The sequence below is a fragment of the Acinonyx jubatus genome, chromosome A1 (genome assembly GCF_027475565.1).
Source record: "Acinonyx jubatus isolate Ajub_Pintada_27869175 chromosome A1, VMU_Ajub_asm_v1.0, whole genome shotgun sequence".
Taxonomy (NCBI): domain Eukaryota; kingdom Metazoa; phylum Chordata; class Mammalia; order Carnivora; family Felidae; genus Acinonyx; species Acinonyx jubatus.
In genome coordinates, this window is record NC_069380.1 from 95,757,839 (window position 1) to 95,775,767 (window position 17,929).

Consider the following 17,929-nt stretch of genomic DNA (forward strand, 5'->3'; position numbering starts at 1 on the left):
AGACAGAGAGAGCGAGTGTGCATGCTAAGGGTAAGTTCTCAGAAGGAAGAGACTATTTTTAGCGTAGAAACAACTTGTATGCCAGAGATAGAAACCATCTGAAAGCAACACGACAAGGTTAAGATACGTATATTTATTTTCTTCATTCTTAATATTTGTCTTCTCCCTAAAATTCATGATGAAATTACAATAATAAGTTTCCATTTGTACTGAAGTGTCACTTCTGCTATCTGTAGCATATTTATTGAGGAAATGATTTGAAATGTTAGGTTTGTGACCTTTGTTTCCTTCTTGGACAAAAATTTTTTTTGCTCCACAGGTAAGTGAATTTTCTAGATTAAGGCCTTCTGATTCATTATTGATAGGTTCAGTTATGGCTCTGTTCATTGTTAACACCCTTCCAGGTTATTTATAAAGCAAAACTACAGAATAAACCTTAACATTTTAAATAATGCAGCCCATTTTTAATATACTTGCCTCAACACCATTAGCCTAAAATGCTGAAGATGCCAATATTTATTTATCACAAAACCAACCACATGAATAACTTATATAACAGAAAGTCACAAAGTCATCTCAATCACCTAAAGGTAAAAATTTATAAAAGTAGAGGCAAATTGTTGCATGAGTTGGGTCAATGTGTTCCTATCATTCAGAAAACACTATTTCTATTAGCAAAATTCATTTTATGTCTATTCCAAACATTCTCTCCTTAGACTTACAAAAGCTGCATGTTTTGTGCTTATAGGGAAAATTCTAGTCCAAGCAAGAGTTCTCTTGCTGTAAGGTTAAGAGACCTAATTTGAGTCTTGGAATTGCCCCCTAAGTGTGTAACTCCCTTGCTAGATGACTCTGAATATGTTGGTGGAGCTGCTGACTTTTGGCTTTATTATCTACAATGTGAAGACAAGTCTGGATGGAAGTCAGGAAATCTTGAGTCTGTTTGTACAATTCTAGAATTCTGTAAGGGTTTCTGTAAGCTCCTCTGGGCACCTAGGAAGTAATTTCATTCTCTTCAGAATTTCTCCCAGGTTTGGCCAAGACCTAATCTCCTAGGCCTTGGGCAGGTTACCTAAACCCCAGGTCACCATGTTATTAAGTGATTAATAAAATAAAAAAGTGGGGCGCCTGGGTTACTCAGTCGGTTGAGTGTCCCCATCCTGAGTTCAGCTCAGGTCATGACTTCACAGTTCATGAGTTTGAGCCCTGCTTCAGGCTCTGTGCTGGCAGTGTGAATCCTGCCTGGGATTCTCATTCTCTCTCTCTCTCCCTCCCTCTTTCAAGCCCCTCACCTGCTCGTGCTCTCTCTCAAAATAAATAAATTTAAAAACTTAATTTTTTTTAAATTGAAAAAGGTAATATCCTAACTCATACAAATTCAAAATAAACACTTGTAAAGGACTTTAAATTATGTATTAATGAGGAAGCCATTAAAATGTTACCAGCAGAAAAATGATGACTTCATTTACCTAGCTCAACCAGAATTCTGAAACGCATTTATAATAATGTGAAAAACTATCCTTCCACAGGAAAATAATTAATTGCATTCCATCAGATGGTATTCATATGCATGCCTATGGACAAGAATAATTTGCTCTATAAGCAATTTTCTACAAATGCTATTGTAAAATAGCTCAAAGGTGATGTAAAGTGGAAATTACCCAGCAAGATGAACAAGACATTAGACTCAGTATTCTTTGGCATATATTGCACAATTTTTCCATACAAAGATTCTCCAACTTAATTAGAAAACCATATCCCTTTTCTTGTCCTAAGTTATGCAGTCACCTTCTACACTTTCAGGCATTTGTTCCCTATTAATATAAATACTGTTGGAAATTTCTGAGTTTTGAGATAGAAAGAATCTTCATTTCATTTAAAGCACTTCTTTTCAGTTATTTTAGATACAGAAACTTTTGTCCTACCAAGCTGTCAATCATATAAAGGGGGAGCTTCCCTGGTTAAAGTTGGGTATTTTGAGAGTCTATCAGAAGCTTCTCAAACTCTTCCCTTATTTACAAGGCACTTCCCAATGTTAGAAATTTATCTAATGATTTGTGTCCCTCTCTCGTGAGATATACATCAACTCAAACTCATTCAAAGTGACCTGATGTCTATGAGATCTTTAGGCTTCTGTTTAGCCTCTGTTGAAGAGATTAAAAGGAAATTATAGTAATTATCTCGTAATGTTTCTGTAAGAACTTCCAAATTTTAAAGAATATAAATAGCCAAAAAGTAGAGATAACCCAAACATCTATCAAGATGTGAATAAACAAAATGTGGTACATACTCCACTGGAATATTATTCAACCATGGAAGGAAACATAATTTCTTCATACTCAATACAGATCAGTCTTGAAAACACCATGCTAAGTGAAATAAGCAAGACACGAAAGGACAAATATTGTATGATTCTATTTCTATTAGGTATATAGAATAAGCAAATTCATAGAGATATAAAGTACAACAGTCATTACCAGGGATGGGAATAGGGATTTGTTTTTAAGTGAATATAGAGTGTCTGTTTGGGATGATGAAAAAGTTCTGGAAATGAATAGTAGTGATGGCTGCAAAACACTGTGAATGTACTACATGTCACCAAGATATATACATAAAAAGGAATAAGTTGAGTATAGCTTTAAATTCTGACTCATAAAAAGAAGTGTATAAGAAGTATATCATCCTTGCTGAAATTTTATTTTCCTTACTAGTATTAAGTCTAAAAAGGTGCACACTGCCAGTTAATCACAAACTTCCTGTTAACAAAACTAGATCTTATGATATGCTATATAAACATTAACCTTTTCATTCCAGATCTCAAGGACCTATAAGACAATAATAAAAGATCCATTATACCTACCCAATATTGCAACCTACTATATAGATATACTAACCAAGGCAGTATAGTATTGACAGAGGGATAGACATGGAAGTCAATGGACCAAAGCAAGAACCTAGAAACAGTTTCACACAAATGTGCCAAACTCATTTTTTTTTTTTTTTTTGCAAAAGTGAAATAGCCACTTAGTGGAGGAATGATGACCATTCTACCAAATGCTTTTGGAGAAACTGGACATCCCTAAGCAAAAATGTGAACTTCAATCTAAACCTGACACTTTAAATTAACAAAATTAAGTCAAAATGGATTACAGATTTAAAATAAAGAAGATACAATTTAGAAACATTATAAAAGAAAAATTTCAAGATTTATGGCTGAGGTATTCTTAGACTTGACATAAAATTATGATCTCTAAAAAGAAAAGTTGATAAATTAGACTTTGCCATTTTCACTTTGAAAGCCCATGTAAAGAGGATGAGAAGATAAATTATACATTGGGAGAAAGGTTTTGCAAACCACATATCCAACAAAGGAACAGTATCTATATTAAACAAATAAAACTTCCCAATCTCAACCTTAAGATAACAATCCAATTAGAAAAAATGTAAAAGACATAAAGAGACAGTTCAATAAAGAACACACATATTTCAAATAAAACATGAAAAGATGTTCCAGTTCATAATCATCAGGGAAATTCAAGCTAAAACCCATGAGATAGCGCTACGTACCAATTAAAAAGGCTCAAGTAACAAAATTACAACACCAAATTCTGGCATGATTGCAGAGAAACTGGATTATTCACACATTACTGGTAAAAAATGTAACATAGCAGAGATAATCTAATAAAGACTAAGGCAAGTTCTTTCCATTTTTTAAATTTTATTTATTCATCTATAAATTCATTCATTTATTTTAGAGGCAGAGAGAGTGGGAGTGGGAGAGAGGGGCATTGGGAGAGAGAGAGAGAATCCCAAACAGGCTCCAGACTCCGCACAGAGCCCAGCACATAACTTGATCCCATGACCCTGGGATCATGACCTGAGCCAAAAACAAGAGTCAGACACTCAGCCAACTAAGCCACTCAGGTGCCCCAATGGCAAGTCCTTTTCAAATTAACATACAACTACCATACAGCCTAGCAATTACACAATTGGGTATTTATCCTAGAGAAATGAAAACTTATACTCATGTAAAAGCCTGTGCATGAATGATGATAGTATCTCTATTTCTAATAGCCAAAAACTGCAATGAGCCCAGCTGCCATTCAAGAGGTGAGCAGCTAAGCAAATGGTTGTATATACCTAACAACAAATATCACAAAACAATAAAAGAAATAAACTATTGATACACATAACAAATTGGATGAATCAGAAAGTCTTTATACTTGGTGAAAAAAGCCAGCACCCAGAAAAATTTATTTAAATAAATAATAGCTGAAAATTTCCTGAACCTGGGGAAGGAAACAGAAATCCAGATGCAGGGGGCACAGAGAGCCCCCAGTAAAAACAACATGAGGAGGTCCACACCAAGACACAGAGGAATTAAAATGGCAAAAGGTAATCATAGAGAGAGAATTTAAAGAGCAGCAATGGAAAGGAAAACAGTTATATACAAGGGAAACCTCATTATGCTATCAGCTGATTTTTCAGCAGAACCTCTGTGGGCCAGAAGAGAGGAGCATGAGACATACAAGGTGCTAAAAGAAGAAAACCTGCAGCCATGAACACTTTATCCAGTGAGGCCATCATTCAGGACAGAAGGAGAGATAAAAAGTTTCCCAAACAAAAGTTAAAGGAATTTATGACCACTGAACTAGCCCTATAGGAGATGTTAAAGGGACTTTTTGAGTAGGAAGGAAAGACCATAAGCAAGAGTAAGAAAAGTAGAAAGAACAAAAGCAGTAAAATTAAGTGCATCTATAAAACCCAGTCAAGGAATTTACAAAATGCATGAATGTAAAGTATGACATCATATACCTAAAATATGGCAAGGATAGGAGTCAAGAATGAGTTCAAACTTAAGCGACTATCAACTGAATATAGACTGCTATATGCATACGATGTGGTATACAAACCTAATGGGAGCCACAAATAGAAACCCAGTAATAGGTATGCAAACAAAGAAGAGAAAGGAGTCCAAGTATATCACGAAAAAAAGCCAGCAGACTGTGAGATAAAAGAGCAAGAGAATAAAGCAACAGAGAAGAACTACAAAAACAACCATAAAACAAGTAACGAAATGACAATAATTACATACTTATCCATATAACTACTTTGAATATAAATGGACTAAATACTCCAATCAAAAGACATAGGGTGGGCCGCTGGGTGCCTAAATTGGTTGAGTGCCCGACCTTCAGCTTAGGTCATGATCTCACGGTTTGTGAGTTCAAACCCCACATCAGTCTCACTGCTGTCAGTCTGTCAGCACAGAGCCTTCTTCAGATCCTCTGTTCCCCCTCTCTCTACCCCCACTCTTGCACTCTACCCCCCAAAAAAATAAATATGAAAGAAAAAAAGACATAGGGTGATGGAATGTATAAAAAAGCAAGAACCATCTATATGCTGCCTTCAAGAAACTCATTTCAGACCTAAAGACACCTACAAATTGAAAGTGAAGGAATGAAAAGTATGTGTCATGAATATGGAAGTGAAAAAAAAAACAGGATAGAAATACTTGTATCAGACAGAATAGACTTTAAAACAAAGACTGTAACAATAGACAAAGAAGGATACTATATAATCATAAAAGAAAAAATCCATTAAGGTATTACAATTGTAAATATTTATGCACCCCATATGGAAAGACCCAAAAACATAAAGCAGCTAATAACAAACATAAACAAAACAACTGATAATGGAATGGTAGTGTATACTTCAATACCTCACTTATATCAACAGATAGATCATCCAAACAGAAAATCAACAACAACAACAAACAATAGTGGCTTTGAAAGACACATTGTACCAGATGGATCTAACAGATACATTCAAAACATTTCATTCTACGATAGCAGAATACACATTCTTTTCAAGAGCACACAGAACATTCTCCAGAAGAGATCACCAATTAGGCCACAAAACAAGTCCCAACAAATTCAAAAGAGTGAAGTCATACCACACATCTTCTCTGACCACGTACTGTGAAATTAGAAATCAACTACAAGAGGGGCACCTGGGTGGCTCAGTCAGTTAAGAGTCTGACATAGGTTCAGGTCATGATCTCACAGTTCATGAGTTCGAGCCCTGCGCTGACAGCTTAGAACCTGGAGCCTGCCTCAGATTCTGTGTCTCCCTCTCTCTCTCTCTGTCCCTCCCCTGCTCACGTCTGTCTGTCTGTCTCTCTCTCTCTCAAAAATAAATAAACATTAAGAAAAAAAGAAATCAACTATAAGAAAAAGTCTGGAAATTACACAAATACATGGAAGTTAAATAACATGCTACTAAATAATGAATGGCTCAACCAATATATCAAAGAGGAAATCAAAAAATACATGAATACAAATGAAAATGAAAACCCAATTGTCCAAAACCTTTGGGATGCAGGAAAAGCAGTTCTAAGAGGGAAGTTTATAGTAACACAGGCCTATCTAAAGAAGAAAAATCTCAAATAAACAACCTAATCTTACATCTAAAGGGGCTAGAAAAATAGTAACAAATAAAACCTAAAATGAGTAGAGAGAAGAAAATAAAAAAAAACATTGGAGCAGGAAAAACAACTAAATAGAAACAAACAAAAAACTATAGAACAAATCAATGAAGCCAAGAATTTTTTTTCTGAAAATATCAACAAAATCGATAAACCTTTACTAGACTCCTAAAAATTTTTTTTTCTTAAAAGACAGAGGACTCAAATAAGCAAATTCAGAAATAATGAAAGAGGAGTAAGAACTGACATCACAGAAATACAAACAATTATAAGAGAATATTATGGGGGTGCCCGGGTGGTTCAGTTGGTTAAGCATCCGACTTTGGCTGACGTCATGATCTGATGGCTTGTGAGTTCAAGGCCCACTGTGTTGGACAGTTCAGACCCTGGAGCCTGTTTCGGATTCTGTCTCTCTCTGGCCCTCCCCCACTCATGCTCACCTCTCTCTATTTATCTCTCTCTCTCTCCCCCTCTCTCAAAATATAAACATTAAAAAATTAACAAATTGGGGATCCTGTAAGAAATAGATAGATTCCTAGAAACATATAATGTCCCCAAAATGAATCAGAAAAAATAGAAAATTTGAACAGACCAATAACCAGCAATGAAATTGAATCAGTAATCAAAAAACTCCCAACAAACAAAAGTCCAGGACCAGAGAGTTTTGCAAGCAAATTCCACCAAACATTTAAAGAAAAGATAACAGCTATTCTTCTCAAGCCATTTCAAAAAATAGAAGAGGAAGGAAAGTTTCCAAATTCATTCTACAAGGCGAGCATTACCTGATACCAAAACCAGGTAAAGACACTACAAGAAAAGAGAACTAGGGTTCTCTCAGAATATCTCTGATGAATGCAGAAGCAAAAATCCTCAACAAAATATTAGCAAACTGAAGCCAACAATACATTAAAAAAATTATTCAGCACAATTAGGTGGAATTCATCATGAGATGCAAGGGTGGTTCTGTATTTGCAAATCAATCAATATGAAAATCACAAGAGAAGGATAACAACACTATGATCATCTCAAGAGATGCAGAAAAGCATTTGACAAAGTGTAACATCTACTCATGATAAAAACCTTCAACAAAGTAGTTTTAAAAGGAACATACCTCAACATACTAAAGACCATAGAAGAAAAATACACCGCTGACATTATACTCAATGGTGAAAAACCAAGAGCTGTTCCCCTAAGATCAGGAACAAGAAAAAAATGTCCATTCTCATCATGTTTATTCAACATAGTACTGAAAGTCGTAACCACAGGGTAGGAAAAAGGAATAAAAGGAATCCACAATGATAAGGAAAAAGTAAATCTTTCACTATTTGCAGATTACTATTTGCAGTAATCTGCAGAAATTTGCAGATTTCACTATTATACAGAAAACCTGAAAGACTCCACCAAAAACTACTGAAACTGATAAATGAATTCATGATAAATTACACTATACAAGATTAAAATGCAAAAATCTGCTGCATTTCTGTACACTAATAATGAAGCAGCACAAAGAGAAATGAAGAAAAAAATCACATTTATAAATGCACCAAAAATAAGAAGACACCTAGAAACAAACTTAACCAAAAGATGATAGACTTATAGTGTAAAAACTATAAAACATGGGTGAAAGAAAATAAAGACAATACAAGCAGATGGAAGTATATTCCATACTCATGGACTAAAAGAACAAATATTATTGAAGTGTTCACTTGATCAAAGCAATCCACAGGTTTAATGCAATTGCATCAAAATACCAGCAGCATTTTTCACAGAATTGGATTAAAAAATCCTAACATTTGTATGGGACCACAGAAGACTAAAGCAATTTTCAAAAAGAAAAGAAAACCTAGAGGTATCACAGTTCTGGGTTTCAAGTTACACTACAAAGCTATAGTAACCCAAAGAGTATGGCATTGACATAAAAACAGACACAATGATCCACAGAACAGAATACAAAACCCAGAAATGAACCCATAACTATATGGTTAATTAATCTTCGACAAAGTAGGTAAGAATATGCAACGTGGGAAAAGACAGTCTCTTCAACAAATGGTGTTGGGAAAACTGGATAGTTACATATAAAAGTTATAGTTTCTTATACCACACACAAAAATAAACTCAAAATGGATTAAAGAACTAAATGTGATATCTGAAACCATGAATATCTTAAAAGAGAGCATAGGCAGTAATTTCTCTCATATCAGTCATAGCAACATCTTTCTAGATATATGTCCTGAGGCAAGGGAAACAAAATAAAAAATGAACTATTTGGAGTATATAAAAATAAAAATAAAAATCATCTGCACAGCAAAAGAATCAACAAAATGAAAAGTTAACCTACACAATGAGAGAAGATATTTGCAAAAGACATATAAAACAATAAAGAGTTACAATCCAAAATATATGAAGAACTTACATAACTCAACACAAAAAAGAATCCAAGGGTGCCTGGGTGGCTCAGTTGGTTAAGCAACCTACTTGAGTTCAGATCATGATCCTGCGGTTCATGGGTTTGAGCCCTGCATCAGGATCTGTGCTCAGAGTCTGAACAGCTCAGAGTGTGGAACCTGCTTCGGATTCTGTGTCTCCCTCTCTCTCTGCTCCTCTTCCACTCACTCTCTGTCTCTAAAAAATGAATAAACATTAAACAATTTTTCAAAAAAGAATCCAATTAAAAAATGGTCAGAAGATATGAAAAGACATTTCTCAAAAAAAAAGCCATCCAGGTGGCCGACACATGACAAGATGCTAATAATCAGGGAAATGCAAAATCAAAACTACAATGAGTTATCACCTCACATCTGTCATGATGGCTAACATCAACAGCACAAGCAACAAGTGTTACTGAAGATGTGGAGAAAAAGGAACCCCTGTGCACTGTTGGTAAAAATGCAAGATGGTGGAGTCACTCTGGAAAACACTATGCAGGTTCCCAAAACAGTTACAAATAGAATTACCATGTGATCCAATAATTCCAATTTTTGTATTTACCCAATACAAAAATACTAATTTGAAAAGATATGTGCACCCCTATGTTTATTGCAGTATTTTTTATAGTAGTCAAATTATGGAAGCAACCTAAATGTCCATCAATAGAAGAAGGGATAAAGAAGAGGTGACATCAATGTCAATTTTATGACTATGAAATTTTACTGTAGTTTAACAAAATACTGCCATCAGAGGAAACAGAGTTAATAAGTACATATGTAAAGTCTCTGTATTTTTTCTTACAACTGCACATCAATCTACAGTTACCTCAAAGAATATTTTCAGGTAAAAATAACAATAGAAGGCTACAAAAAAGAACATTCTGAAAAAAAGAAAATTACTTAGGAAGTTACAAATATGTTACAAAAAATTAAAACACAGTACCAAAAAGTTGAAAATAAAAAAGAAAAGTTGAAGTGAAAAATGGGGGAGGGGAAACATAAAGGAATTAACAGTTCTGTCCAGAAGGTCAAACACTCAAAAAATAGGACTACAGAAAGAGTGAACAGAGAAACTACAGAAAGAAATTTATTTAAAAAATAAAATAAAAAAATTCTGCAGCAATGAAAATCTGTTTCCAGAATAAATGTGACACATAAATACAGAGAACAAAAAATATCAACAAGGTACATCATACTGATTTTTCAGAAATACTGAGAATAATGTGAGAATTCTATAACAGTTTACAGTGTGAAAAATTTGGCCACATATAAATGACCAGGAATCAAAACATTCTAATTCTCGTCTAGAAGTTAAAAAAAAAAAAAAAAAAAAAAAAAAAATATATATATATATATATATATATATATATATATATATATATATATAGCCTAGTAATTCCAAGAGGAAATGACTAAGTCTAGACTTCTATACCTAGTTAGACTATCAATCAAGTGCAAGGATAAGATTAAGGTATTTTCAGACAATTGTGGACTCAAAAGAGTTTAACCTTCATCCAGTGCAGTCTTTTTTTAGGAAGGAAAGTATTCCACTGAAATGAGGTGATAAGCGAAAAGAAGTCACAGGATCCAGAAAACAAAATCCAACACCACACACACACACACACACACACACACACACACACACACACACACACAACAATTGACAGGAATGCCCTGGATGGCCAGAATCCACCACTCTCTTCCAAAAAAATTCAGGTCCAGATATTAGGGGAATGAAACACTCCAAAAAAACTCTCCAACACAAAAACTGAGATCTTAACTGATGCATTTGATCACACTGAGAGGCTTACTATTATTACAGATTTCAGGGCTAATTAAGTGATAAGTAAAGACAAGCATAAGTAATGACAAGACAGTATATTCTGGTACACCCCATGACTAAGATTCAAAAAACATAGCCATTGACAGTCTTTGTTTAATTTTAGTTGGTTAACATACAGTGCAGTATTGGTTTCAGGAGAATTCAGTGATTCATCACTTACATACAACAACCAATGCTCATATTAGTGCCCTCCTTAATATCCATCACTCATCTAGCCCATCTCCCACCCACCTCCCCTCCATCAACCCTCAGTTTGTTCTTGATCATTAAGAGTCAGCCACAGTCTTAATAATATAATCTCTGTATAGTCATTTAACCAAAAGAAACCAACTAAAGACACAACTGTACTTAGAGTTTGTAGTAAGTTGAAATGGAAGGTGAGAGTATGTGTGGTAGGGGCAGAGTAGGGAGCAGTCATGGTAACAATACCAACACTTCACCTAATTCAGCAATCAGTACAAAAAAATTTTAAACACCAGTATATTTTCATATTTTTAAAGAGTACATAAATAAAACAAACCAAAGTATTGGAAATGAAGCTCTGTGGGGAATGGGGGGGAAGGGTACATTAGGACTACTTTTTTTAATTATAAGGCCTTTAGCACCACTTTGTTTAATAATTTATACATCTTACTTTAGTAACTCAGTATTTCAAAAAATAAACAGTGCATATACTTTTTAAAATTTAGAAACCACACAAAAACTTCAATGTACCCCTAAAATCCTGCTACCTGGAGGGTCCCAGAGCTAAAACTTGAGTCTGTTTTCTAAAATGATGGTGTAGGGGCACCTGGATGGGCTCAGTTGGTTAGGCGTCCAACTCTTGATATAGTCTCAGGCCATGATCTTATGATTTTGAGATCGAGCCCCATGCAGGGCACTGAGTGTGGAACTTGCTTCAGAGTCTCTCTCTCTCCCTCTCTCCCCCACTTTTGCACTCTCACTCAAAATAAATAAATAAACCTTTAAAAAATGATGACATAAAGGTACAGAAAAAAGGAATAGCTGATTGCACCAAACTCAAAACATTTAATCATAGAATTTAAAATCTTCTTTTGGAAACCAGTCTTAACCTTCAAGCACTCTTTTGGAAACACTAACATTACAAGTGACATTTCTACTGACACTGGGGAAATCTTGGCAGGAATTGAATTGAGTAACTTGGAAGGGAATGACCCACAGCTGTCCCTGCCTAGATGTATCCAAATTTGACCATTAAACATGAGAAAAACAGAGGATTCACTAATTGAGAATGATCATCAACAATCTACCTTAGGGTCACATTTGTGGAAGTTAATTCAGTTTGATTAAGCCTCCAAACCATCACTGTTGAGCTTGGAGCAGTATTTCACATGCCTGCTATTTCTCTCTAATGGATTACATTGTGACTTATCCTTTTTCGTCTTTTAAATTCAAAAATGATACATATTCATGTCTTACACCTAGCCACTTTTACATCCTATCTTTAAACTGTTCCCACTTACACCAAAGTCACTATACCCTAATAAACTATCTACACAAATAATGGGTCTCACACAGAAATCTCATCTTATTTTTCAAGTCGTTTATAAAGATACTGGTTGTGCTTTTGCGCAGATGACCATGAATTTAAAGTGCAGTGAAAATGTGCCATTCTTTTTTAACAGATTTTTGTCACCTCCTTGCCATTAGTTGAAGAATGACCTAACTTATCTGCTAGCCTTGGGTTTAAGATGTTAATTTCAGTACTTAATGTTCCTATCAATGACCCTGTAATGTAGAAACTATTTTATTCCTGCCTACCAGGGCAGACATTTCCTTGCAGGAAGGGCAACTTTAGTGAGCACTTGCAGGCTTTGGGACCCTTTCTAAGCATGTCCCATAGTCCTAAGAATGAAAGTGTGGTTTTAACAATACCAACTCAACAAAATGCAGAAGAAGCAGCCTGCTAACATTTTCTATTACATTTGTACTTGATTGATACCTGCGGCTATCGTATAAATTTCCATAATTTATGCAAACAATGCTAAGTAAATCACACAACAAAAACAATCATATTAATGATACAATAAATTCTCAAACACTGGTTACTTGGCACCAATTTTTGTGTAAATGGAGATGAAAATGTACATTTAAAGATAAGTATATAAGAACACATGGATTAATATGTTCTATTATTAAAAAGGTACTCCATCACCCTAGAAAAGATATCCTTTGATAAAATGAGAAGCTATTGTTCCACTGACACTCAAGATAGGGAAAGGAATTGGAAAGAAGATAAATATACCTATCCCTAAGCTACTTCACCTAATAAGGCACAGTTTAAAAACTGGGTGCCTGGGTGGTTCAGTCGATCAAGCATCTGACTTCAGCTCAGGTCGTGATCTCATGGCTCATGAGTTTGAGCCGTGCACTGGGCTCTGTGCTGACAGCTCAGAGTCTGGAGCCCTCTTCAGATTCTCCCTCCCTCTCTGTCCCTCCCCTGTTCAAGCTCTGTTTCTCTGTCCTTCAAAATAAATAAAACATCCCCAAAAATTTAGAAAACCAAATTGTACCTGGAAGGACATTAACCAGAAATACAAGAATCTTATCATCACAAAGGTCCTATACAGAGAATGTATTTATTAGTTTCTATCATAAATCATTTCAGCACATTTAGAACACACGCAATTTTACCCAAATTGAGAAATCTAGATGTAACATTTCATTTTGTGGGCTGGGAATATATTATACCTTTGGGGAAATTTGTAACACACAGGGTATCATATGATGCCTATACCCCCTACTGCACCCCTCCTCTATGCTTTTTTTTTTTTCATTTAGCCCAGAGAGATAGAAATTAAGTTCAACAGATATTTTCCTAATCAAAAACACAAAATGGCTGGGGAAGGCAGCAGCAAAGGTTTCCATTCAGGGGCTCTTAACAATTCAAGCCCACAGACTGCTAACCTCAGAGGCTTTCTCATACACCCAGCAAATGTACAGTCAGAAATATACAATCAACCCTCTTCTATTGTTTTGTTCATTCTGGGAGAAAAAATGACTATCTTAAAATTACCATCTTTGTACTCATAACTGTCTTTTTTGGCTCCAGACAAACATAGCTAGCTACTGATTCAATAGACACCTTGAACTCAGCATACCCCTAAAATTTAACTCATGAGCTGTTCTACTCAAACCTAGCCCTCTTCCTGTATCCACCATCTTAGTAAATGACAATCTCCAAAATGGAAGGCTGACGGTCACTGTAATTTCTCCACTCCCCAAAACACTGCCCACAATTAAAGCCATTCACTCTGTTCTCTACTTGCTCATTACTCAAGTCCAGGTTAGACCACTCAGACTCATGTGGAATACTACAGTAGGCTTCTAACTGATGCTTCTTGCTTGAAAGACTTTCCGTAGCTTTTCATTGTTCCTAAGAAAAAATCTAAAATACCAGTGAAAACTAATTGCCTTTGTGTGATCTGGCCCTTGCCTACCTCTCCAGCCTCATTTTGGGCCACCCTAATTTACTGTGTTCCAGATACATCCTCCTTTCTGCTCTTATATTCTGCTAAGCTTACTCTTTCCACATGCTATCTCCTTGCCCCAGTACTCTAGTGAACCTCTCTTTTCTCTCTCTCCTACCATGTAAATCTCACACCTTCTTTTTATTTTTTAATGTTTATTTTTAAGAGAGAGAGAGAGAGAGAGCATGCACAAGCAGGGGATGGGCAGAGAGAGGGAGACACAGTATCCAAAGCAGGCTATAGGTTGTCACCACAAAGCCTAACACGGGGCTCAAACTCACAAACTGTGAGATCATGGCCTAAGCCAAAGTCAGACACTTAACCAACTGAGCCACCCAAGTGCCCCAAATCTTACACATTCTTAAGCACCCATTAGACCAAAGGCCATTGTCTGGTATCCTGAGACATGACATACTTCCCATGTTTATGCTGTGAGACCCTCTACTGTTCCTTCTCAGAGACTCTACTTAGTTGGAGTTTTGTATTTGACTCTTTAAGGTCTCTACCTTCTGTTATACCTAGAGGTTAAATATTTGGGGCTTTGGTGGACATAGGGTCTCCATTTATACTATTCAACTCTGCCCTTGTTATGAGAAAGCATCCAAAAACAGTAAGTAAACAAATGGGTGTGTATTTCAGCAGCCTTTTGACCATAATTTGCCCATCGTTTCATTGGATGATATAGACTCCAGAAAGGCACTGGGCATGCTTTGTAGTGTTTAGTTTTGTACCTCAGTACACTTTGTAATACCTGGTATACAATCAACATTCAATATATAAATATTGGACGAATCAATAAGCCAATGGAAGAATACGAATTTGGATCAACATTAACCAGTTATGAGGGTGTAACTATATTTGCTGTTCTGTTTTTCATCTCTAAGAAAAGAAATTATAACGTAATTGTCTGACAAAGGAGATTGTTCTTAAGTGATCAATTGATGATGCTCTTGATGTCCCTGACAATCCCAGGAAAACTCAAGACACAGAAGGTTAAATAATTAGTGGGGCTGCCTGTACTTGTCCAGAAGGTCTCCTAAACAGAACAGGAAGTTTTGAGATATATGGCAACTAAAGAGAGAACCCATGTTCCAACATTCTATTTTCACTGAGCAGGAAAAGTGACACGAGCAATTAAAGTAATCGTCCTTTGTGAACCACTGGGCTGAGCCCAGAGATAGTAATCATAAAAACCATAGCTCCAACTAACAATTAGAAAGACAATCATTCCAAAGGAAGGCTGAAAACGTCAGTAGTAGCCAATTAGGTACTTGAGCTTCACTTAAAAGTTTGGTGTTATGTTTCTTAGTGTTTTTTTTTTCTCCCCAGAGGAGAATAATTCTGGAGGCTTACACTCAAGATGATGAATTGAGCAAACACAGGTATATCCATCCTTCTCAATTAAAGCTGTTTTGAGGAAATACATAGCCAAGTTCAAAGGCAAAGAAGCAAATAATCTTTGTAACACTGTAGATTCAGGTAGTCTTGCCACTGTCAGGGAAAGAGCACCCAGGATGCTGTACAAACCTGAGGCTGAGGAAGGGGATATTGCTGGAAGGAATGGTGACTGGAAATTTTCTGAAAAGCAGCCAACTTCTTGCAGCCTGAAACAAATTGGTCCCCCAGAAATATGTGGCAAAAGAAAATCCTCGACCATACCAAGTAAGAAGTATGAGCACATACGTTAATTGGGGCACATGCCAAGTAAGAATGACGGCACATTCATTAATTATCAAGCTCTTGAACTGGAAAAGATACGTATATATTGGGTCATACTTGATGAAACCTGAAGGGCCATGTGAAAAGGGAATGAGGAAATTCTCCCAAGTATTCCCAAGGAAAAAACTTCACATTAACAACATAAAATATACTCCACAGAATCAATAAACTGGGAAATTTATAATTGACAAACTAGGGAAGTCTGGGTGTCTTAGTCGGTTGAGTGTCTCACTCTTGATTTCTGTTCAGGTCATGATACCAGGGTTGTGGGATCGAGCCCTGTGTTGGGCTCCACAATGAGCATGGAGCCTGCTTAAGATACTCTCTCTCTCTGCCCCTCTTCCACTCATATACACTCTCTCTCTGTCAAACAAACAAAAATTAAATTAAATTATAATTGACAAACTGGAATACAGAACAATCCAAAAGGGATGTTTAAAATAAGTATGTCTCATGAAGGCAAAAATATAATCCATATAAAGGATCTTCTGAAAGAAGGTAGATACAAAAAATAATAATAATCAAGGATAAATAATACAGAAAATATAGTCATTGAAATAAAACATTCAATAACTGAAACTGTAGAGATGAGGAATAAATTACTATAATGAAAAAACAAATCACGAGTCTCTCACAATGTACCACAAAGTTACAAAGAGACTGGAGGGATGAAAAAGAAGGTAAGAAACACAGAATCTATAGAAATTCCTGAAAAAAAAATAGAGTGTGAGAGAAATATATAATTACAGGATAAAATTCCTAATAACTGAAAATATAATTCTTCACACTAAAAGTACATCTTGAATTCCAAGAATTTTTTTTTTAATTTTACTGAGACATGAAAATGGTTAGCAATAAGGCCTTAACATTTTGATGGAGAAAAATGTCAGTACTCAGAAACCAGTGCCTGGGGTAGTGAAACTGAAATGAGACCAAAGAATAATACTTCCACAGTGCCAAGGAAATGTATTTATCAACCTGAAATCTCAACCAACTAGCATGAAAATGAAGATGTTTTTAGATATAAGCATAAGGTATCCAAAAGAATTTTCTATACACAAATGTGTACTGAAAGGATTACTAAAAGATCCATTTCAGGAAGAGTAAAAATGATTCCACAACTAGAAGATCAAGGGAAAAAATTAAGAGTGTGAAAAGAAAATTATATAAAACATTTAAGGGAGAAATGATACCAATTGTCTATAATCTCTTCCAGAAAATTAAACAGAGAGATTACTTCTAACTAATGCAATGAGGCCAGCACTACCCTAATTGAAAGGAAAGACAAATTATAAACCTATGTTCCTCATGAACATAAGTGCAAAAATCCTCAACAAAATATTACCAAATTAAATCTAACAATGTGAAAAAAAAAGACTGTACACCATTACAAAGTGGGGTTTCTCTCTGGTATGAAAGTCTAATTCAATTTTCAAAAATTAATATACTTCATCATATCAATTGGCCAAAGAAGAAAAAACATATAATCCTATCCATATACACATAAAAATCATAAAGTGAAATGTAGTACCATTGCATGATAAAAACTATCAGAAAACTAGGAGTAGAGGGAGCTTCTTCAAATTGGTTAAAAAAATCCACAAAAAGCCAACAGCTAACATCACACTTAATGTTGATAAACTAGATGCTTTCTTCCTAAAATCAGGAATGAGAGAAGAACACCCCTTCTCAACACCTCCATTCAACATTGTGCTGAAATTCAATGGAAAAAGATGATCTTTCCAACAAATGAAATTAAAAATAAACATAAGCAGGAGCAAATGGACGGCTCAGTCAGTTAAGCATCTGAATTTGGCTCAGGTCATGGTCTCATGGTTTATGAGTTCAAGCCCCATGTTGGGCTCTTTACTGACAGCTCAGAGCCTGGAGCCTGCCTCAGATTCTGTCTCTCCCCTCTCTGCACCCCCCATCTCAAAAAATAAACATGAAAAAAAATTTTTTA